The sequence below is a fragment of the Scyliorhinus canicula genome, chromosome 15, assembly GCF_902713615.1.
Source record: "Scyliorhinus canicula chromosome 15, sScyCan1.1, whole genome shotgun sequence".
Taxonomy (NCBI): domain Eukaryota; kingdom Metazoa; phylum Chordata; class Chondrichthyes; order Carcharhiniformes; family Scyliorhinidae; genus Scyliorhinus; species Scyliorhinus canicula.
Window position 1 is genome coordinate 44823318 of NC_052160.1, and position 22552 is coordinate 44845869.

A 22552-nucleotide genomic window follows, 5' to 3' on the forward strand; every position below is an offset into this window, starting at 1 on the left:
ATCTAAAAGTGTCTACAACATCCATGCTCAAGCTATGCAACTAAACTTTATTAACCTTACGAACCCTGCTGCTACGTATTGGGGTCTCCCCGGGATCCACAGCAGAGGTGGAAGCAGCTTGCTGGTTGTCATGCCCTGTTGACTGAGATGTCTTTGGCGGGTGTCCTCTAGACGGCTGAGACCTGGAGGTCCCCGGTCTGCTTTCTGGGTGCGGCTGTTTGGTGGTGCCACCCTCCTTGGCCTGTGGGGCTGGAGCTGATTTTGTCACATGAAGATGGGAGTTAGAAAAGATGGACACTCCCATAGTCTCCTGGATGGAGGACCCCTTGCTATGCATCAGCTTCTTCTCCTCCCTACGGGTGCTCGTGGGCCCCTAGCATCCTCCATGTAATAGGGTCGGGCAGCTGGAGTGAGGTCAAGAAACCCAGCCATCCTCTGGAGCTGGGACTTGTAGATGCCGAAAAGTGCCTACACCATGGAGTTCACGTCCTGCGCCATGGAGTGCATGTCCTGCGTCATGAAATACAAGTCATGCACCATGGAAGACATGCCCTCCACCAGTGCAGGGCTGGAGTCCTGCACCAAGGCCTCTACTACGGCACTACCTTTGCAATGTTGACTTGGCTGCTTTGGAGTGTTAGTACTATCTCTTTCGACTGATGATATTTGGACTCCTCCGGTCATCCTTTCAATGCAACGAGTAAAGCTGACATCCTTCCTGATGTCCCCAACTTTGCATTTCGAGTGCCAGTAACTGAGTCATGACCGAGTCCAGACACACGTCATCTGACTGGAGCTCTGTTGGGTCTTGGCCTCCAGCAGTCCTCCGAGTCCAGACTCCCAGGGACGTCCTTGCTTCCATCTGCTGTGGATCAGACAGAGTGAGGTACACACCAGTTTGTGACCCCGAGAACCTCTCTACTATTAGTTCTCAAAAATGTGTGGGTTTCTGTGGTGGTGGAAGGTGTGGGTGAAAGTTGTGAGTTTTTCTATCTCCATATTGGAGAATTGATTGGAGCAGCTATCTAGGGTAGACTCAGTGCCTGGCTGGTGGAGGCACTGGGCTTCTCCCCTGATGTATCTGTAAGAGAAGGGAGATGTTATTTGTGCATGGCAGGGGCATAAAGATAAAAGTGACAAGACTCATGTTAGGTTGGTGTGATGGATGATGGTGTTGTGGGTCCTCACTTGGTTTTTTTGGCACCCACATCGCCCTTGGAACAGGACCAGTCCTCTTCCTCTCCTGCCAGCAGGAGGGTTCGTGCCTCAAAAGGCAAAAGGATTTTTAAGTTGGGCATCTCTCAATCCGTCTGGGAACTCTCCCATCTATTGTGAGCCAGCTTGTCCTGCAAGAGATGGGGAGAGCATAAGCAGACAGCATGCCAGGGCAGATGGTAAGGATGTCTGGTGTGTGTGGTTGATGTGTGGGGATAAGGATGTGATGAGGAGACAGGCCACAGGGCAGGTGAAGTGTGTGGGAGAGCGAATTGTGCTGTCCCTTGAGGTGGCAGTAAGTGATCTTGCTGGAGGGTTTCCTCCCTGCCTGCAAGGTCAAGATGTGGCACTCTCCTCGATGGCATCCAGCATTCTGGTGAGGGCACCCTCCGAGAATCTTGGGTCTTATTTATTTGCAGCAATACTCTTCAGTGGACTTGGAACAAATGCTGGGGAGTACTGGGGTGAAGTTTGATTAGAGAACCCCACTGATTGAAGCACTCAGCTGATGATGGGATGGGCAAATCAGAGCTCCCCCCCCACCCACCCACCCACCTACCCACCCACCACCACAGATGTAGCATGAAACACATTAATTTTCTTTTTGCTAAATGCTGAAAAATACAGCGGAGAAACCCACCAATGTCTGGCTGGCTAGAGCCCACTTTTCTTGCCTGAAACAACACTTAGAAAAAAAATAGGAAAATTCTGCCCTGTGCATCTGTCTTCACAAAAAAAGGGACACAGCACAGACATTGTACTTCGGGAGGAAAATGAAATATTGGATGTAATAAGCATAGTGAGAGAAGAAGTATTAAAGCATTCAGCATCTTAGAAAGTGGATAAATTACCAGGTCTGGATGAAATATATCCCGGTCTGCGAGAAGCAAGGGAGGAAATGGCAGAGGCTCTAATCATTATTTTCCAATCCTTTCCAGCAAAAGGCACAGTGCAGCAAGACTGTGGAACTGCAATGTTGTGCTAGTGTTTAAAAATGGTGGACAGGATAGGCCAGCCAGCTAAACTCAGTGGTGGGGCAAATTCTTGAAAACAAATTCTGAACTATAAATCGGCATCAAAAATAAATAATAATAAAGCAAGGACAGTCAACACCGATCTGTTAAGGGAATTTCATGTCTGACAACCTTTTGAGGCGGTAACAAGGAGAGTTGATGCGCATGATGCGTTGAATGTAATCAATATGAATTTTAGCAAGGCTTTTGGCAACCTTGCAAATGACAGACTGTTCAGAGAATTAAGAATCTCTAGGATCCAAGAGCAAGTAGCAAATTGGATCTAAATTTGGTTCAGTGGCAGGATGCAAAGATTAATTATTAGTGAATGGGTGTATTTTGTGACTGGAAGGCTATTTCAGTAGGGATTTGTAAGGCTCAAAACTGGGTCCCTTGCTTTTCTTGTTATATAATAATTTAGACATAAATGTAAGGTGTATAATTAAGAAGTTTGTAACTTATACAACAATTAGTCTTGGGTTGACATTGTTATGAATGCTGGACTTTTATAAGGTGGTTATGTTTTAAACTGTCTCCTTTAATGGTAAATAGTAAAGTCACCATAGTCCCAGATGACCATAGGCTGCTTTCCCCTTTGAGGGGAAGAGCTGACTGGTGGTGATTTAACCTGAGCATCACCACACCTCAGGTAAGGGGCACAGTTGAGAAGGCAAACCTTCATGAATAACCTCAGCCGCTATGGGAATTGAACCCAGGTTGCTGGTCTTGCTCTGCATCACGAACCAGCTGTCGAGCCAACTGAACTAAAGCAGCTTCCAATGGTAAAGAATAGTAGTTTGGAGAAGGGCTGGGACCTCCTGCGGGATCTGCCATGTGACATGATTGCTGTGGAGACAATCGTGTCACAGGCCAGAACTTATTGGAAGTAATAAAGGTGCAGCTTTTAACACCTGAAAACAATGGCGGAGGCCTTTGGCCTTTTTGCTGCCCAGACTCACAGAGGCAGTCAGAGAAAATAAGGTCTGGGTAAGGAGAGCAAAAGTAGGTGCTATGAGCGAGGCAGAAGGACTGCTTTTGGGTTAATCACCAAGTGGAGTGCGAAAGGGGACAAAACCGCTGGGCAAAGAAACAAGGATTGTGCAGATGTAAAAAACAAGGTATCATCAGAGGGTACCTTCTACAAGAATTTTAAATATTATTTCACAGGACATGGGTGTCACTCACTAGGCCAGCATATTTATTGCCCATCCCCAATTTAATAATAATAATCTTTATTATTTTCACAAGTAGGCTTACATTAACACTGCAATGAAGTTACTTCAGGAAGTGTAGCACAACACACTCCCCTGTTTACATCAATGGCTCCGAAGTGGAGGTGGTCAACAGCTTTAAGTTCCTGGGACTCACTATCACCAACAGTCTGTCCTGGTTCACTCACGTTGATGCAACAGTCAAAAAAGCCCAACAATGTCTCTACTTCCTACAGAAGCTAAAGATATTCGGGATGTCTGCATCGACTCTCAAACTTCTAGAGATGTGCCATAGAGAGCATCCTATCCGGCTGCATCATAACTTGGTATGGCAACTGCTCGGCCCAGGATCGCAAGAAAAAGTGCAGAGTGTGGTAAACTCAGCCAAACGCATCACACAAGCTTGCCACCCTCCCATTGATTCTGTCTACACCTCCTGCTGCCTCAGAAAGGCAGACAGCGTTGTCAGAGACCTCTCCCATCCAGGCTTTGCCCTCTTCCAGGTTTTTCCATCAGGCAAAAGATACAGAAGTCTGAAGACCCGCACATCCAGACAAAGGAACAGCTTCTTCCCACAGCTACTAGACTAACAACTCTCCCTTGGACTGATCTGTTCCCTGTAAGAACACTATTATTATCATGTTATATTCACAGCGGTCTATGCTGTTCTTGCTCATGTATTTGCTTTGTTTGGCCCTTGTTTCGCACTGTAACCAATCACTATTTGTCGATGTACTATTTGCCAATATACTCTGTTGATTATTCTTTTATCTAATATGTACGTATTGTGTACGTTCCCTTGGCTGCAGAAAAATACTTTTAACTGTATTTTGGTACATGTGACAATAAATCAATCGATCAAAATCCCCTAGTCGCCACATTCCGGCACCTGTTCGCATACACTGAGGGAGAATTCAGAATGTCCAATTCACCTAACAGCACGGGACTTGTGGAAGGAAACCGGAGCATCCAGAGGAAACGCACGCAGACACAGGGAGGATGTGCAGATTCCGCACAGACAGTGACCCAAGCCAGAATTGAACCTGGGACCCTGGCGCTGTGAAGCAATAGTGCTAACAACTGTGCTACTGTGCCGCCCTTAGCTCAGTTGGCTAGACAGCTGGTTCATGATGCACAGCAAGACCAGCAATATGGGTTCAATTGCACTTGAGAACGTGGTGGTCAGCTATATTCTTCAACCGCTGCAGTCCATGTGGTGTAGGTACACCCACAGTTCTGTTGGGGATGGAGCTCCAGGATTTTGACCCTGCAACAGTGAAGAAATGGCAATATAGATCCAAGTCAGGATGGTGTGTAACTTGGAGAAGTATTTGCAGGTGGTATTGGTTCCATGTATCTGCTGCCCTTGTTCTTCTGGAGCTAGGGATCACAAGTCATTCAATTGTGCTCAGAAGATTGAACAAAAGGGACCTCGTTCAAAAGGACACTGGAAGATTCATCATGTTGGGCCAAAGAGAAGAGATGCTGCTCAAGCTGGGATTTTTAAACACAACTATATTTCTGCTGTGGTTGTGGCAATGTATAAACATGGCAAGGGAATTTTCAGTTGTGTTAAGAAGTCAATAAGGAATACCTTTTTTGTAGTTTTGCATATTATTTGACTAATAAGTAATGTTTAGTCAATGTTGATTTTAGTTTATTACAGAAAAAGTCTTCAAACATGAATTCTTGTTGTGAAATTCTTTGGATAGGTTACTGGAAAATTCATATTTTTAATAGTTACTGGTCTCTAAAGGGATTGTAACAACAAGAAAGAAAGTTAAAGACTGCAGGAAGGTATAAATGGACTGAGCAGGTAGGCAGCAAGTGGAAAATAGAATTCAATGGGATATGTATTTTATGTGCCATATCATACAGGGCAATGAATCAAGGGCTGGAAAGTAGGATTAAGCTGACTAAAAATAAAAGCAGTAAATGTTGGCCGATAATAGGTTGGGCACCATCACTGGAGAAAAAATATTTCAGGTTGATGAACTTTCATCAGAAGTGGGAAAAGTTAGAAATATTATTGAATTTTAAACAAGTGGGGTCGGTGCAAAAAGAACACAAGGAAAAGTCTTGGTTGGGTGGAAGGCAAGACGGGTTAAGTGACAAGAGGATGGTGGTGCAAGGCCAAAAGGAGTGGTAGTGGGACAAGTAAAGAAACAAATGAAGTGGCATGAGGAGATGTAACTGACAGAATGATAAACAGCTGCCATACAAAAGCAAGAGAAAAAAACAAGTAGAACCAAAGCCAAGAAAGGAAACTTGATGAGGGCTGAGATTACAGTCTGAAATTGCTGAACTCAATTATCGAGGTTGGAAGGCTGTAAAGTGCCTCATTCTTCTGTTTTTATTTCAGATTTCCAGGATCCACAGTATTTTGTTTTTATAAGGGTAAAACTGTTGCTACATGATCACCCAGCAATTATCAAAATAAGTGCCTAATTTCCTATATGCCAACAGATTTAATTGGCTGGATTGTAATTAATACTTTAATATAATCTTAAATTTGATTTAATTAAACCCAGAGGTGTTCACTGAACTATGCAATATAAATGCAAGTATTTCTTGCTCAAGCAAGTTGATCAGTTTCTGAGGTCACGCTTGTTGTGACTGGATAATTATTGGTGCTTAATAAGATTTCCCTAGCTAGTCTTCCACTGGGGAATTTTTACAAGGGGCGCGATTGGTCATATGAGGGACGCTTCAAGCTTGGGGCAGCCACCACCAAGGCGCAATGGGGACAGGCCACTGTGGTAGGCCTTTCAGCAAATGTACACCGAGGGGTTGGTAACTGTGTAAAACTCCTCGGTCTGGATAATTATCACTGGGCAGCACGGTAGCATGGTGGTTAGCATAAATGCTTCACAGCTCCAGGGTCCCAGGTTCGATTCCCGGCTGGGTCACTGTCTGTGCGGAGTCTGCACGTCCTCCCCGTGTGTGCGTGGGTTTCCTCCGGGTGCTCCGGTTTCCTCCCACAGTCCAAAGATGTGCGGGTTAGGTGGATTGGCCATGCTAAATTGCCCGGTGTCCTAAAAAGTAAGGTTAAGGGGGGGTTGTTGGGTTACGGGTATAGGGTGGATACGTGGGTTTGAGTAGGGTGATCATGGCTCGGCACAACATCGAGGGCCGAAGGGCCTGTTCTGTGCTGTACTGTTCTATGTTCTAAATGTATAAAACTGTATTAAATATTTTGAAAAGAATTGTAATGTAAATATTGATGTGTGTAATGTCATCCTTATTGAATTGAAGAAACTCAATTAAATCTGGACCTCTGGAGAAAATGTAAATATTATCGTACTTTACTGTTATGACAATTTGAAATGTTTATTTTTAGTGATTTTATGAATGTATATTTTTTAAATTAAAAAAAAATAAAGTTCAACAGAACTTCCTTAAATTAATCCTTAGGGGAGGGGGCATGGAGATAATTGTACTTTTTGTGATTTTCATCAATACCTGGCAGCATGAGGCACCGACATTGCTTAAAGTTGGCGGGCGTGTTTTTTTGTTGCTCAGTGAGGCTCCACTAAAGGCCCGGCCTGCCGTTTGCAGGCGGCTTTTCTCGAGTCGCCTCTATAGGCCGCGCGGTCCCCGTTACTAGGTTACCGCCCAAGTGCATCTTTGACCTCTGCGCATGTCCGGGATTGTGTGGCTTGAAGTTCCGACGCCCGAGGCAGAGCCAATCAGCGGGTCGGAACAGAGATCACCATGGGCACCGTTTGAGTGACATACTCGTCATTTCCGGTGCAGCTGCCAAATCAGCGTCCGAAACTTTCAGCAGGTAAACGGGAATGATGGCGTTTGGGGGTTGGGCTATGATGAGTGTGGAAGGAACTTGTGGGGGCGTAGGGCCTCGGGGAGTAACTGCAAAGAGGCTGGGCAACGGGAAGTAAGAGACTAATGGAGGAGCGGCTAATTGGCGAGGGGAGCGTGGGTGGACAGGATACGGTTAAAGTGGAGGGAGGAATGTGGGGGCAGAAGGAGTGTGTGAATGTACAGGCTGGAGCTGGGGTGGTACTGATGGTCTATATCGTAAGCTTATAAAAGAGACGACCAGAAATAGTGGCTGCACTGACAATGATTTTCCGAAATCTCTCGATTGTAAATTAGTGAATGTAACAGTGCTTAAGTAAGGAGGAAGAACAGCGAGAAGGTGCCGGGGTAGGGAGCTGGAGGCGATGTGAGTGAGGATGCAGGCTCTTGGAAGGGGGTTGCGGGCGCTGGCAATGGCGCCATTCTTGTTTGCCCCAGGGAAATACTCGGGTAGTCTGGTGGTGGTAGCTACGCTGAAGATATGGATGGGATGCAATTTCGGCAAATTAGGGGTGGGGTCGAAGCTGATGCTGGTTTGAAAGAATCATGTGTTTGAGCCAGTGCGACTGGATGCTAGGTTTTGGAGATGGGAAGATCGGGGGAATAATGGAAATGAAGGGCTTATTTTTGGAAGGGCAGTTTGCAAGTTGGGAGGAGTTGACCGAGAAGTGTGGGATTCCGCAGGGACAGACCTTTAGGTATATGTAAGTGCAGGACTTTGCGAAGAAGGTTTTCCTGATGTTTCCGGTGACACCTCCCTCCTTGTTGGAGGGGGTGTTGTCAATGATGGGGCTGGAGGCAGGGATCATCTTTCTAGTTGATTTATGGGAAGATTTTGAAAGGGGATGAATGCCTCAATCTCGTGCGTGAGGGAGGTCAAGGATGAGCCGGTTGTTTGAGGTGGTGGAGGACACTTGCAAGCAGTGTGGCCAACTATGTACACCTGTTCTGCTAATGCCCGAAGTTTGAGAAATTTTGGGAGCCATTTTTCAGCACCATGTTGGTGGTCTTGCATGTGGATTTGGACCCAGTCCTCTGGGACCATGTTTGGGGTGTTGGACATGCCGGAGCTGCAGATGGGAGCGGGGGCAGACATTTTAGTCTTTGCTGATTGCTTGCCGGTGGGGCTAGTTGGCGTTGAGGTCCGTTCTACACCCAGTGCTCTGTGTGGCGGGGGACCTGATGGAGTTTCTGTATTTGGAGAGGGTTAAGTTTACCTTGGGGGGGGGGGGGGGTGATTGAGGGGTTCCACAAGAGTTGGGGTCTGCTTATTCTTTGTTTTAAAAGAGTTGGTTGCTGTTGGCTGCTCAGGGGAGGGGGCGATGTTGGTTGGTAGAGTGTGTGGGTGGGTGGGGGGGGGGGGGGGGGGGGTGAAGTTCTGTTGTTTTGCATTGATTTGTTTTATGTATAAAATGTTAAAACTGAATCAAGAAAGAGAGAAAATAGAGCACTACAGGCCAGTTAGCCTGACACCAGTCATTGGGAAATTGCTGGAATCCATTATTAAGGAAGTCTTAACAATGCACTTAAACCATAGTATGATCAAAGAAGGTCAACAAGTTTTACAGGAAGCAAATTATGTTTGACAAATTTATTACACTTATTTGAGGTTGTAACTAGCAGGGTAAATAAAGAGATCCACTAGATGTCTTGGACCTGGATTTCCAAAAGATATTCAATAAGTTGCCACTCAAAAGGTTAGACGGAAGGGCTCATGAAGTTGGGGTAATATATTAGCATAGATAGAGATTGGTTCCTGCCCTTTAACCAATGTGTGGGCATAAATAGGACATTTTAATGTTGACAGACTGATTTAGGGAACCATAGAATTCCTACAGTGCAGAAGGAGGCTATACTGCCCATCGAGTAGCACCAACTCTCTGAAAGAGCAGCATACCTAGGCTCCCTCCCCGCCCTGTCCCCATAACCCCATCTAATCTACACATCCCAGGACACTTAAGGGACTATTTAGCATAGCCAATCCACCTAACCGGCACATCTTTGGACTGTGGGAGAAAATATAAACTCCACACAGTCACCCGAGGTTGGGATTTAACCTAGGTCCCTGGCGCTGTGAGGCAGCAACGCAAACCACCGTGCCATCCATTTGGAGGACTGAGAGAATTGGTGCTCGGCCCTCAGCTATTTACAATTCACCGTAATGACTTGGATGAAGATACAGTGTGTAATGTATCTAAGTTTGCTAACAATACAAATTTAAGTGAACAATGAGGAGGACGTAGAGATTACAAAGAGCAATGAACAAATTAAGTGATGGGCAACAAGATTGCAGATGGAGTATAATGGGAGGAAGTGTGAGTTATTCACTTTAATCGTAAAAATAGAAAAGCAGATTTTTTTTTTTAAGGACCTGAAACTTGTAGGTTTCGATGTTCAGAAAGACTTGGGTGTGCTAGTACACAAAAACAAAAGTTTGAATTCAGTTACAGCAAGCAATTAGGGAGGCAAATCGCTTGTTAGATTTTGTTGCAAGGGGATTGGAATATAGGGATAAATAAATTTTGCTACAGTTGTACAGGACTTTGGTGAGACCACATCTGGAATTTTGGTTTCCTTATTTAAGAATATATTTGCATTAGATCTTCAAGGGCTCACTAGGTTGGACCCTGAGATATGAGAGGCTGAGTAAACTGAGCCCATATTCTGTGGAGTTTAGAAGAATGAGAGGTGAAACGTACTACATTCTGAAGGGGCTTTTCAGGATAGCTACTGAGAAGATACTGGTTGGGGAATCTAGAACAAGGGTGCATGGTTTCAAGATAAGGGGCTAATCATTTAGCACTGAGATGAGAAGAAATTTCACTCAGGATTGTGAATCTTTGGAGCTCTCTACTAAGAGTTGTTGATTCCCCATCATTGAATATATTTAAGGCAGGGGTAGAAATATTTCTGGTGTATCAAGGGACATGGGGAGAGGGCACGCACGTGGAGAAAGTCCAAGATCAACCATGATCATATTGAATGGCTGAGTGAACTTGATTGGCTGTAGGGAGGAGCAGGAGGCCGAGTGGGGGGAGGGGAGCAGAGGGCCGTGAGGGCAATGTGGAGCAGGGAGCCATGTGTTTGTGGGGGGGGGAGGAGCAGGGAGCCGTGAGGGTGGGGCTGGGGGCCGTGAGGGTGGGGCTGGGGGCCGTGAGGGTGGGGCTGGGGGTCGTGAGGACGGGGGTGGGGCAGGGGGCCGTGAGTGGGGAGGGGAAGGAGCAGGGGGCCATGAGTGGGGGGGGGGGGAGGAGCAGGAGGCTGTGAGTGGGGGGGGGGGGAGGAGCAGGAGGCTGTGGGGGGGGGGGGGGAGGAGCAGGGGTCAATGGGTGGGGGAGGAGCAGGGGGCAATGAGTGGGGGAGGAGCTGGGGGTGGGGGAGGAGCAGGGGACGTGAGTGGGGGAGGACCAGGGGGCGAGGAGCAGGGGGGGGGGGAGAGCAGGGGACCGGGGGACGCGAGTGGGGGGAGGGGAGGAGCAGGGGGCCGTGACGGGGGGGGGGGGGGGGGGAGCAGAGGGCTGTGACTGGGGGGGGGGGGGGGAGAGCAGAGGGCAGCGTGGAGCAGGGAGTCATGAGTTTGTGGGGGGGGGTAGGAGCAGGGGGCCGTGAGGGCGGGGATGGGGCTGGGGGAGGAGCAGGGGACGTGAGTGGGGGAGGACCAGGGGGCGAGGAGCAGGGGACCGGGGGGGGGGGGGGGGAGAGCAGGGGACCGGGGGACGCGAGTGGGGGGAGGAGCGGGGGGAGGGGAGGAGCAGGGGGCTGTGACGGGGGGGGGGGGGGGGAGCAGAGGGCTGTGACTAGTGGGGGGGGGGGAGCAGAGGGCTGTGACTGGGGGGGGGGGGGGGAGAGCAGAGGGCAGCGTGGAGCAGGGAGTCATGAGTTTGTGGGGGGGGGGGTAGGAGCAGGGGGCCGTGAGGGCGGGGATGGGGCAGGGGGCCGTGAAGGGGGGGGGGGGAGTAGCAGGGGGCCGGGAAGGGGAGGAGCAGGGGGCCGTGAGTGGGGAGGAGCAGGGAGCCGTGAGTGGGGAGGGGAAGGAGCTGGGGTCCGTGAGTGGGGAGGGGAAGGAGCAGGAGGCCATGAGTGGGGGGTGGGGGGGGGGGGGGGGAGCAGGAGGCCATGAGTGGGGGGGGGGGGAGCAGGAGGCCGTGAGTGGGGGGAAAGAGCAGGGGGCAAGCGGTGGGGGATTAGGGGGCCGTGAGTGGGGGGAGGAGCAGGGGGCGGGGAGGGGGAGGAGCCGGGGGCCATCAGTGGGGTGAGGAGCAGGGGGCTGTCAGTGGGGGGAGAGGAGCAGGGGGCCGTGAGTGGGGGGGAGGGGGGGAAGAGGAGCAGGGGGCTGTGAGTGGGGAGGTGAAGAGGAGTAGGGGGCCGTGGGTGGGGGAGAGGAGGAGGGGGGCCGTGAGTGGGGGGTAGAGCAGGTGGCCGTGAGGGCGGGGGTGGGGGAGGAGCTGGGGGCTGTGTGGGGGGGAGGGGCATGGGGCCGGGGATGGGCTGGGGGCCGTGAGTGGGGAGGGGAGGAGCACGGGGCCGTGAGTGGGGGGAGAGGAGGAGCAGGGGGCTGAGAGTGGGAGGAGGAGAAGGGGTGGGGAGGAGCAGGGGGCCGTCAGTGGGGGGAGAGGTGAGGGAGAGGAGCAGGGGGCCGTGAGTGGGGGGGGGGGGGAGGGAGAGAGGAGTAGGGGGCTGTGAGTGGGGGTGGAAGAGGAGTAGGGGGCTGTGAGTGGGGGAGGGAAGAGGAGTAGGGGGCCGTGAGTTTGGGGGGGGGGGTTAGAATGGGATCGAAGAGCATGGGGGGGGGGGGGGGGGTTTGAGTAGTTGGATGGAATTGGACCCTTTGCAAGAGGAATGGGAGGGTGTAGTAAGTGCAAGAAGGTGCTGAGTGAAAGGGGGGCCTTGAGGGGGACAGGGTAGGGCTGACTGTTGTGGTTTGATGTTGAAAGAAAGTGATAAACAACATATGTGGGACTCCGATGCCACCAGGTTCACCTACAATCGCACGCAAAATTGTAACCGTCCATCTCAGTGTGGCAGATTCAATAAGCAAATAAATGAAGTCAAAATAAATTTAGTCCAAGTACTGTTGATGGTTGACCAGACAGATTGGCACATGGACAGAACACAAAAGTGTGCACATGGACAGAACACAAAAGTGTAAACCCGTTATTAGGATCCAGGATTCTTTCCATTTATCTTAGAAGCTTTTCCTTGTAAAAGGACAGCCTATGCCTAATAGGAAAATTGATTCTCGGCTGCAAACACTAGAAGCTTAGCAGAGTTATAGAATTATATACCACTGGAGGTGGCCATCTTGCTCAATGTATCACTGCCAGCTCGCTGAAAGAGCCATCCAATTCGACCCACTCCGCAGCCCTGAAAATTTCACCTTTTCTGCACTGGTAAACAGCGTGGCTTTCGTTCCTTAATCTTTAGCAATATCATTGTTTAGCCAATACCAACTTGTACCTGAGGTGTCCATATTTGCATGGATGTCATATATAGAAAGATAGAAGCAGGAGGAAGCCATTCGGCCCTTCGAGCCTGCTATGCCATTCATTATGATCATGGCTCATCATCAAGTTCAATACCTTGATCACACACCCACCCCAATCCCTTGATCCCTTTAGCGCCAAGAGCTGTATCTAATTCCTCCTTGAAATTACACAACGTTTTGGCCTCAACTACTTTCTGTGGTAGCAAATTCAACAGATTCATCACTCTCTAGGTGAAGAAATTTCTCTTCTCTTAGACCTGCAAGATTTGCCCCTAGTCCTCAAACTATGACCCCTAGTTCTGGACTGCACCTACCATCTGGAACATTCTTTCTGCATCTACCCTATCTAATTCTGTTAGAATTTTGTAAATTTCTATGAGATCCCCTCTTACTCTTCTAAACTTCAATGAATATAATCCTAACTGACTTAGTCTCTCCTCGTATGACAGTCTCACCATCCCAGGATTCAGCCTGGTAAACCTTCACTGCACTGCTTTCATAGCAAGAACATCTGGTATGTCGTTGGACTAGTAATCCAGAAACCTAGGGGCTGGTTTAGCTCAGTAGGCTAGACAGCTGGTTTGTAATGCAGAACAAGGCCAGCAGCGCGGATTCAATTCCCGTACCAGCTTACCCGAACAGGTGCTGGAATGTGGCCACTGGGGGCTTTTCACAGTAACTTCATACTTGTGACAATAAAAAATTATTATTATAGATCCAGGTATTACACCTGACCTCACTTTCATCTTAGCCAAAGGCCGAGAAGCGATCCCAGTGTGACTTTCTAGAAGCTTGGTCTATAAACTCTTAAATCATATCAATGTCTTGTGTGCATCAGCCACCCAGCTAACTCCTGATCTCTTAGGCTCCGATATTGCCCCAAGACAATACCTCGATCATAGCGTGAGTCTCTTGCAGTTGCTGCATCTAATGCAATACTACAAACCTCTGGTATCTTAAAGGTGCTTTAAGTGAATGCATTTGTCATTTCTCTAAAACTACATATTATGAAACATTAAAAATTTATGTGGTGGGAAGGGCATATGATGTGAGCATAGGAGCGGTTGCGTTTTTGTGGCTCCGTCCGTCTCGGCTTGTCTTTTATTTTTGAATTTAGAGTAGCCAATTTTTTTTTCCAATTAAGGGCAATTTAGCGTGGCCAATCCACCTAACCTGCACATCTTTGGATTGTGGGGGCGAAACCCATGCAGACATGGGGAGAATGTGTAAACTCCAGACGTTCAGTGACCCAGGGCTGGGATTCGAACCCAGGTCCTCAATGCCACAGTACCCATGCTAACCACTGCGCCACATGCCGCCCCCGGCTCTGGTTGTCTTTTAATCTGCCATTCCATCCTGATGCACGTATTATACCATTTTTCCTTGGGCTCCATGGCTTGCACTATGTCCCTGGAAGTTCCTGATTTTGTGAGAGTCGAATAAAATGCTAAAATCCTTGTTTGTTGTGGAGTTTGCAGGGGTGGGGCAGGGCCCAGCTTGTTGTGGCGCAGGGCCCAGCTTGTTGTGGCGCAGTTGCTGCTGAGCCGACTGTCACCATGCTGCTGCTTTGTGCATCGGATGATGGCCGCCTTTGAAGATGATACCTTGTCTTGAGAATTGCAGGTGGAGGTAGGTCGTAAGAGCTCACCTTGGAGGGAGTGCGGGATACCTTTAGAAGAGCAGTGGAGGAACATAGGAGTGTTTTGGTCTTGAAAGAGCATTGACCCTGGTTAGGGGCTGCCTTTGTGTTGTCAAAATACTGCTGCATGATGTGTCGGTTACCCTTTTTAAAAAAAAAAAATTTTTTTTATTAAAGCCATTTTGTATATGTACATAGAAATATCAGAAATCTAAAAATCCGCAGGAACAAAGAACAGAAGCTCACAACATTCCCTGATGCCAAGCCCACAACTCTCTCCTTCCCCTTGGTTTTCCCACCGACATCTTTCTCTCTCTCTCTCTCTCTTTTCCCCCCCCCCAAAACAAAATCAACGCCCTAACCCCCCATCCCCGTAAGGCAAACTTGACCTAGTGCAGGAATTCTGCCAGGTCGCTCACCCACACCCCACCTTTGATGGCTCTGAATCCTGCCAGCTCAACACAATCTGTCTCGGGGCTATCAGGGAGGCAAAGGCCAAGCCATCGATCCTCCTGGTCTCCTGACAATCCAAATGTCGCCACTTCCAGACTCTGGGCCAGCCCTACACCCAGAATCTCAGACAAAAGATCCTAGCACCCCTGCTAGAAACTCCCCCCCCCCCCCCCCCCCCCCCAGCTTTGGACACACCCAAGACATGGGGGGGTGATTCACAGGCCTCCTCGCACACTGCCCACACCTATGCTCCACCCCTGCAAAGAATCGGCTCATCCTCCCAATCATCACGCGAGCCCTATGCACAACCTTAAATTGGATGAGGCTTAACCTTGCACACGAGGAGGACGTGTTCACGCTCCACTGGGCTTCCTTCCACGTCCCGGCTCTCACCTTTCCGCCCAACTCCTCCCATTTGCACTTGATCTCCTCCACCGGAGCGCCCTCCCTCTCCGTAAATAGGCAGCAAGGTGGTGCAGTGGTTAGCACTGCTGCCAAACGCTGTCGAGGTTCCAGGTGCGATCCCGGCTCTGGGTCACTGTGTGGAGTTTTCAGTTTCCGTGTGTTTGCATGGGTTTCGCCCCCACAAAGGTGTGCAGGATAGGTGGATTGGCCATGCTAAATTGCCCCTTAATTGGAAAATTTAAATTTAAAAAAAAACTCTCCGCAAATGTCTGACACTCTACCTCCCCAATGTCATCCTTGGACAACAGCTTATCCTGCAACACCGGAGGTGGTGGCCCCAGGAAGGATGGCACTTCTTTCCTCACAAAGTCCCTCACCTGCAGGTACCTGAACCTATTCCCTTTCGGCAGCTCGTATGTTTCCAGGCCTTCCAGCTCTTCAAGGCCTGCAAACCTGTCCCCTATAAACAAGTCCCTGAAGCACTCTGTCCCCACCTGCCACCAACCCCGGAACCTTGCATCCAGTCCCCCCGGCTCAAACCTGTGATTATCGCATAATGGCACCTACAGCAACATGCCCTCCAACCCTGAAGTGTTGCCTGCACTGGTTCCAAACTCTCAATACTGACACCACCATTGGGCTCATGGAATACCAGACCGGCGAAAACGGAAGGGCTCTCAAACTCATCCCCCTACACAACGCAGCCTTCATTCACTCTCACACCGACCTCTCCTCCACTACCCATTTGCTAACCACTGATATTCGCCGCCCAGTAATAGTTCATCAAACTTGGCAATACCAGCGCTCTCTTTTCCCCCCACCCCCCAAAAAAACACCCTCCTCACCTGTGGGGTCTTCCCTGCCCCCACAAACCCCAAAATTATCCCATTCGCCTTCCTAAAAAAGGACTTGGGAACAAAGATGGAGGGGTTCTGGATCACGAACAAGACACTGGGCAAACATCATTTTAACCGTCTGCACGTGTCCATCCAGTGATACCGGCAACACTTCTTAAAGCCCGCTGTGCCCAGCTCCGCGCCACCTGAATCCGGGAATACCGAAACATGCCCCCACCACCCTAAACCACAACTCCCTTAACCTCCTCTCCTGTCCCCATTAGTTGAGAACATCTCACTTTTCCCCATGTTCAATTTTACCCTACAAAACAGCCAAATTCCTTCAGGATCTCCATGATCCTATCAAAGCTTCCCACAGGGTCTGAAATGTATAACAAAAGATCGTCTGCATACATATATATGTCTGTGCCCAATTCCACCCCCACCCCAACGTCTAAGTGCCATTGCCAATGGCTCTAAGCAAAAAGCCACGGGGAGAGCGGACACCTCTGCCTCGTCACCCTGATGCAGACCGAATTCCCCTGAAGTCGTCCTATTCGTCCGGACACTAGCAGGTGAACTCAATCCACGAAAACCCTGGCCTAACCCGAACTGACCCAGCACCTCCAACAAATACGCCCACTCCACCCGATCAAAAGCCTCTGCATCCATTGCCACCACTACTTCTACCTCCTGCCTCTCCAAGGGCATCATAATGACATTGAGCAGCCTGCGCATGTTGCTGCTGTCCCTTCACACTATCACCCTGGCACACAGTCCTCTATCCGTGGCACTAACACCTTCACCAACAACTTGCATCCACATTTAGCAGTAAAATTGGGCGGTGTGACTCGCACTGCTCCAGGTCCTTATCTATCTTCAAGATCAATGAAATGGATGCCTGTGATAATATGGGGGTGAGCTCCCCCTTCCCCTTGCCTCATTATACATCCCTCACTAGCAGGGACCCGAGCTTGCACCAAACTTATTGTAAAACTCGGCTGGGAACCCATCTGGTCCCAGGGCCTTCCCTGCCTGCATCAAGCGTACGTAGTCCATCACCTCCCTCAGCCCAATCAGAGCCCCCAACCCCAGCACCTTCTCCTCCACCCTTGGGAACTCCAGCCCGTCCAAGAACTGCCTCATGCCTTCCTCGTCAGGCGGGGTCTCCGACTCGTACAAACTTCTGTAGAAGGCCTCAAACACATTCACTCCTTCTGGGTCGGACACCATCTTGTGTCTCTCATCCTTCACCCTACCATTCTCCCATATCGCTGCCTGCTTCCTCAGTTCGTGCACCAACATCCTACTCACTTTTTCCCCATACTTGTACACTAGGCCTCCGCAATTGCCCTTCCAACCCAAGCTCTATCTGGAGCCTCTGCCTTACCTTTAGTATCCCATCTTCTGGTCTTATCGCATACCTCTGATCTACCCTCTTCCACCAGCCTTGCCCGCTCCTTTTTTAAAAATATATTTTATTCGTCATATTTTCATCATTTTCACCATACAAAGAAAGAAAACAAACATAGAACAACCCCAACAAAATAAAACCTAAAACATAGACTCGTAGAACAATAACAACCACCCCCTAGCATTCAATGGCAACCAACTCCTGAAAGAGCATAATAAACAAACCCCAAGAATTGTAGAACCCCTCCTTCTCCCCCCTCAACTCAAACTTCACATTCTCCAGGGTCAGAAACGTCAGCAAGTCCCCCCGCCACGTCGAGGCACAAGGCGGAGAAGCTGACGTCCACCCCAACAAGATCCGCCTACGAGCGATCAGCCTAGGTTCAGTTTATACGCCGAGAACGCCCCAAATCTTTGGAGCAGCATCATTATACTCCCCACCAATGTACTTGGCTCCAAAATGTACAGTAACAGATTATCCGCATATAAGGATACCCAATGCTCCAGCCCTCCCCCCTCACTATCCCCTTCCACAACCCCGAACTCCTTAGCACGATGGCCAAAGTCTCTATAGCTAGTACAAACAATGGGGGGGGGGGGGGGGGGGTGGACGGCGGGGGGATGGACATAGGACACCCTGCCTCGTAGCCCAATACAGAGCAAAGTACCCTGATTTAATATTATTGGTACGAACACTCTCCATCAACTCCTATTACAACAGCTATATCCAAGCCGCGAACCTCAGCCGGATTCCAAATCTTTCCAATACCGCCATCAAATATCCCTACTCTACCTGATCAAACATCTTCTCTGCGTCCAGTGCCACCACCACCTCCTTCGCCTTTCCCTCTGCCGGAGACATGATAACATTTAACAACCTTCTCACATTCAAAAACAGCTAGCTTCCCTTCACGAACCTCGACTGATCCTCTACTGTCGCCTTCAAGAGACACCTCTCCAACCTTGCTGCCAGAATCTTAGCCAATATCATTGGCATCTACATTCAGTAGGGATATGGGCCTATGTGACCCATGTTCTACTGGGTCCTTATCCTTCTTTAACAGCAGGGAAATCAGAGCCTGTCTCATCATCTGTGGCAACCCCCCCCCCCCTCATACCTATCGCATCCTCAAACATTCCACCATCAGCGGCGTCAACCTATCCTTAAATGTCTTCTAGTATTTCACTGGGAAACCATCCAGTCCCGCTGCCTTCCCTGACTGCAAAATCCCAATTACCTCCTTCACATCCTGCTCCCCCAACCTTGGGCACTCCAACCGGCCAACCCTCCCTCATCTCTCGCTCTTCTCCCAGTGGCTCCGACTGATATGTCTTATAGAACGTTTCAAAAACTTTATTGATCTGCTCCAGGGCCACCACCAGCTTCCCCGTCTTATCCCGTATCCAAACTATCTGGCTCGCCGCCGCCTCCTTCCGGAGGTGGCCATCGCCTCCCTTCTCCCCGTGTTCATAGACCGCCGCTCCTTGCCCTTCTCAACTGGCGCACTGCTTTCCGTGGACAGCTGGTCGAACTTTGGCTGAAGGTCCTTCCTCCTGGCCACCTCCAGAATTTCCTCTATCAATTTTTGGCGCTCCTCTCTCTCCTCCTTATTCACCTTCACCTTAAACGAAATCACCTCCGCCCTTACTACTGCCAAACCACCGAGTGCGAAACTTCCCCAGTGCAATTAACCCCACATATTTCTCGATCACCTTCCCAATCTTATTGCAAAAACTCCAGTCCCCGAACTTTCCCGTGTTCATTCTCCATCCTGGCCTCTGGGTCACCCCAATTCTCCAGAATCACATCTACCCAATGCGGCACATGGTCCAAAATCAATATTGCTGAATACTCCGACCCTTTGACCCCAGCCAATAAAGCCTTCTCCACCATAAAAAAAAAGTGCATTCTCGAGTACACTTTATGTACTGGGGAGAAAATAGAACACTCCCACTGCCTCGGGTGCAGGAACCTCCACGGGTCCACTTCTCACATCTCTCTCATGAGCCCTGCCAGTGCCTTTCGCCTATCTTCCCCCCCCCCCCCCCCCCCCCCACACCCTCGGACTGGGCCACGAGTCTCTCTCTGGCACCCAGCACCCTCTTTGTAAACCCTGTATCATACCAGTTGGGGCTCATGAGCCCTGCCAGTGCCTTCGCCCCCCCCCCCCCCCCCCCCCACACCCTGACTGGGTCACAGGTCTCTTTCTGGCACCCAGCACCCTCTTCATAAACCCTGAATCATACCAGTTGGGGTCATATATGCTCACCAGTGCCACCAATCTCCCCTCTAATGCTCCCGTCACAATAATGTACCTACTTCCCTGGTCTGCCACTACCGTCTCCATCTGAAACTGCATCCTCTTGCTCACCAATCCCGCTCACCCCCTCCCCGAGCCTTGCGATCAAACCCCTGAATGGAAAACCTGACTCACCCAGCCCTTCCTAAGCCTCACCTGATCTTTCACCCTCCGGTGGGTTCTCCTGCAGCATCACCATTCGGCCTTTAGACTCTTTAAATGTGCAAACACCCTCAAACTCTTCACTGGTCCCCCTAACCCCCTCACGTTCCACGTTACTATTCTGACCAGGGGTATCTCACCCCCACACCCCTCCTATCCGCCATCATCATAACCCTGGAGTCGTACCCACTGAGCCTGACCCATCCCGCCCCTTTGTTGCCGTCAAACACCCCCTTCCCAGAATCCCCCCATCTACTTCTTTTTGAAAATACCTCTCCCAGTATTGATCCCATCCTCCCACCTTTCTCACACCTCTCAAGTACATCGGAACCTGTTCGACCAGGTTCCAATGGCTCCTCCACCCATCTCACACCCGTTCACTAGCCAACCTTCACTTGCTAGTGTGGAGGCCCCGCCTCCCAATGCCCTCCCCCATAATCCAATCCCTGGAAAACAAAGACACTGAAACAACTAATGCGCAAAGACCGCACCACATAAAAAGCCGCCATAACCCCAAAGTTTAACATTCTCAAAGCCACTGTCCCTCATACGGAAGGGTAGTGTACCCTCTGCTATCAACCAACCCAAAAAGCAAACTCCCAACCCGCTCCCCCACAAATACAAAACAAATAAACATCCTAAAACAAGAGATAAGGCTGTACATCGCATTTCACCCCCCCCCCCCCCCCTTCCTTCAGTCAGGAACCAAACCCCAGCCCCATCCCTCATTTTAACCCCAGTCCTTCAGCCTTCACGAACGTCTCCACCCACTCAAAGTAGAAGTTCCTCAAGTTATAGGTCACCTTCAACTTCGCCGGTACACCACGCCGAACCTCACACCACCCTCACCCGACCAAAGGTCGCCCACCATCTCACCAGCTCCACAGTTGAGTCTTGGTATATACGAATACCAGCTCCTCCCCACTGCCTTTGTTTTGCCAACTCGAGGACCTTCTCCTTGATATGGAATTTGTGCAAACAAATTATGACTGCTCTTGGCGGCTCATTTGCCTTCGGCTTGAGCCTGAGCGACCGATGAGCCCTGTCCAGTTCATACCAGGAGGGTTCTTCCCTTCCCCCAACAACTCCGTGACATCTTCACAAAATTCTCAGTCAGCCTCGGGCCCTCCACCCCCTAAGGCTAGCCCACAATTCTCAAATCCTGCCGCCTTGATCTGTTCTCCAAGTCCCCCACCACCCTCTGCAGCTCCTCGCTCATCGAGATGAACATTATGTTGCAACTGAGCTTCCTCCACCCACTTCAAATTCTCTCCTTGCTCCCGTACCTCGGCTAATGTCTTCAACACGCCGCCTTCACCGGGGCCATTGCCTCCTCCATCGCAGCCATCATCTCTTTGTGCATCACCTTCATGTGATTTGCGAACTGCCTCTCAAACTCTCCAGCTATCACCTCGGTCAAAGTCTTTACTGTGAAGAGCGAGGCCCCACCCAGTGGCCCAGCCTCCGCCATCGTTCCTGCTACTGGACTGATCCGTTCACTTGACGACGAACTTTCACTCGCCCCCTTCTTTCTAGTAGTTTTTTTCTGGTCTTCGACATTCTCCAACTTCCTTGTGTCTTCCTGCACCAGCTTATCTGAAAACAGCCCCTGTTTAAACTCCCAAAACCAGAGTCTGAAGCAGGAGCCACCCAACGTGCGACTTCCACCTACATGCCAGCCGCCACTGGAAGTCCCTTCCTTGCTCTCGCCTGTCCTTCCACTCTTTCCCTATGCGCCCGAATCAAGATAAATTTTCCCCTGACAGCTGCCTTAAGTGTCTCCCACAGTGTGGAGGCCGTGACCTCCCGTGTCATTCCGCTCCACATGCCCTCGGATGGCTGTTCTCTCGCACACCCCCTCATCTGCCAACAAGCTCATATCTAACCTGCACTGCGGCCGCTGGGCCTCCCCCTGAACTACCCGCAAATCCATCTAATGCGGCGCATGGTCGAAGACCACGATCCCCGAACACTCCGAATCGGCTACCCCCGCAACAGTGCCTTGTCCAACACGGAAAAAATCAATCCAGGAGTACACCCAATGTATATGCGAGAAGTACAAAATAAACTTTCACCAGGACCATAGGCGTCCCCTCTAGCTTCCCACTAACCATCACGCATCTGCCCTCCCCCTGGGTTGGCTACAATATTACCAACTTTGAAGGCCACTTTCTTGTTGACCAGTAACGCCATCCCCCTCATCTGCCCCCTTTCCCTGCCGATCAACCATACCTCTTGTTTAGCTAGGCCCTCCCCCCAGCTGTCTGCATCTCTCACTTTTCCAAATCTAACCCCCCTCCCCCAAGATGTCCGCTGACATCCTCCTTAACCAACTGCACCACACCAACTATACCAATGTTAGCATTCCACCTCCCCACATCCCCCTTCTCATAACAAAATAAAAGCCCAACCCATCCCCCACTCCCTCCTCCTGGCAACCCCCCATTTCACTCCCATTAACTAGCCCAACCAGCTAACATGGTGGCCCCATCTGGGGCCTCTGACTACCCCTTATCCCCAATCTGCCCCTTAGCTGACATCCCTCCAAATAATAAACATACAAGGGAAAATAAGGCTCACTGCCCCCTCCCTCCCCCCATC

General features: G+C 50.1%; 1 protein-coding gene across 3 annotated transcripts in view; it reads left to right on the plus strand.

Annotated features, from left to right (window-relative positions):
- Positions 1-7142: 7142 nt before the first annotated feature.
- Positions 7143-22552, plus strand: part of zdhhc4 (zinc finger DHHC-type palmitoyltransferase 4) — a 51015-nt gene continuing 35605 nt past the window's right edge. For 2 of the 3 annotated variants that reach the window (XM_038819516.1, XM_038819518.1), the window contains exon 1: positions 7143-7226. The gene's annotated coding sequence lies outside the window, so the exon portion shown is untranslated. Of the gene's footprint in view, positions 7227-7247; positions 7335-22552 lie in introns of those variants that run through there. The other variant, XM_038819517.1, reaches the window with a different exon arrangement.